At 42.2% G+C, this 1,759-nt stretch overlaps 1 non-coding gene across 1 annotated transcript; it reads left to right on the top strand.

Moving 5' to 3' along the window:
- The first annotated feature begins 316 nt into the window (after positions 1 to 316).
- On the top strand, positions 317 to 389 carry TRNAK-UUU. The gene has a single exon. It is a non-coding gene; the product is annotated as a tRNA-Lys (tRNA).
- Positions 390 to 1,759: the final 1,370 nt, after the last annotated feature.

Raw genomic sequence — 1,759 nt, 5'->3', positions numbered from 1 at the left:
GTAGATGACTTGAAGCACTTACTGATGAAGATCAAACACTACAGTCTTCAGTATGGATTAACCAAACAAAAACCAAACTCACTGCTGTCAAGTCGATTCTGGCTCATAGTGATCCCCTTTGGATTTCTGACATAGTAAATCTTTATGGAAGTATATTGGCCAGTCTTCCTTCTGTGGAGCAGCTGGTGGGTTTGAACTGCCAACCTTCTGGTTAACAGTCAAATTTGCCTTAGGCACTATGCCACCAGAGCTCCTTTCAGTATGGATTACAGCTTGATAGAAAGAACACAAAAATTCACAGTACCAGTAAGCAAGGGTCTGGATAGCTTAGTTGGTAGAGCTTCAGACTTTTAATCTGAGAGTCCAGGGTTCAAGTCCCTGTTCGGGCGTCTGCTAGGAGCTCTGGTAGCATAGTGCCTAAGGCACTTGACTGGTAACCAGAAGGCTGGCGGTTCAAACCCACCAGCCACTTGTCAGAAGGAAAGTTGGGCAATCTATTTCCGTGGTGATACTGCCTTGGAAACCCAAGGAGGGGTCACTATGAGTCAGGTCTGAGTTGACGGCAAATAACAACAACAACAACAATAGACCAATAAGCAATATTAGATAAATGGAGAAAAGATTGAAGTTGTCAGGGATTTCATTTTACTTGGATCCACCTATGGAAGCTGCAGTCAGGAAATCAGATGTTGTATTGCAATGGGCAAAATCTGCATCAAAAAACCTCTATAAAGTGTTGAAGAGCAAAGATGTCACTTTGAAGACTAAGATGTACCTAACCCAAACCAATGTATTTTTCAGAAACTTCCTGTGCATGTGAAAGTTGGACAGTGAAAAAGGAATACCAAAGAGTTGATGCCTTTGAATTATGGTGATGGTGAAGAATACTGAAAATACTATGGATTGCCAGAAGAATGAATAAATCTGTCCTGGAAGAAATGCATCCAGAATGTTCCTTGGAAGTGAGACTGGCCAGAATTCATCTCATCCACTTTGGTCATGTTGTCAGAAAGGACCATTCCCTGGAAAAGGATATCATGCTTGGTAAAGTAGAGGGTTAGTGAAAAAGGGGGAAGAACCTTAACAAGATGGATTGACACAGTGGCTGCAGTAGTTGGCTACAGTCCAGCAAGGGTTGTGAGGGTGGCGCATGCCCAGGCAGTGTTTCATACTTTAGTGCATAGGGTCGCTGTGAGTCAGAGTTGACTCAACAGCACCTAACAACAACAATGAAATAGAAATTTATTTCTCTCTTTCATAAATATAGACAGCTCAGGACTAGTATGACATTCTGTATCATTAAGGACCCAGGATCCTTTCTTCTTGTCCTTTCATTCTTTCTTTCTTGTCCTTTCATTCATGGCTTCCATCTGGTGGTCCCAGCTGACTGTTATATCTCCCGTTGCAGCTATCACAACTGTATTCCAGATACCAAAAAGGAAGAACACTTTCTGGAAGTTGTTCATACCTTCATACCATTTCTCTTCAATCCCATTGATAGTACTTAGTCACATGGATACTTGAGCTGCAATATAGACTGAGAAATGTCTGTATTTTGGGCAGTGATGTGCTCAGCTGAACTTTGTGGGTTGTCTAAGGAGATAGAATATAGATATTAAATGATATATGCCATATTATAGGAGCTCTGGTAGCATAGTGGCTAAAGCACTGGACTGCTAACCAGAAGGCTGGCGGTTCAAACCCACCAGCCACTCCTCAGAAGGAAGGTTGGGCAATCCTACTTCCATAGTGATACTGC

Source organism: Orycteropus afer, unplaced genomic scaffold, assembly GCF_000298275.1.
Source record: "Orycteropus afer afer isolate SDZICR_OR568_19922 unplaced genomic scaffold, OryAfe1.0 scaffold14843, whole genome shotgun sequence".
In the NCBI taxonomy this organism is placed as follows: Eukaryota; Metazoa; Chordata; class Mammalia; order Tubulidentata; family Orycteropodidae; genus Orycteropus; species Orycteropus afer.
The sequence above is the reverse complement of the archived record's forward strand: the minus strand, read 5'-3'. Positions and strand labels throughout refer to the sequence as shown.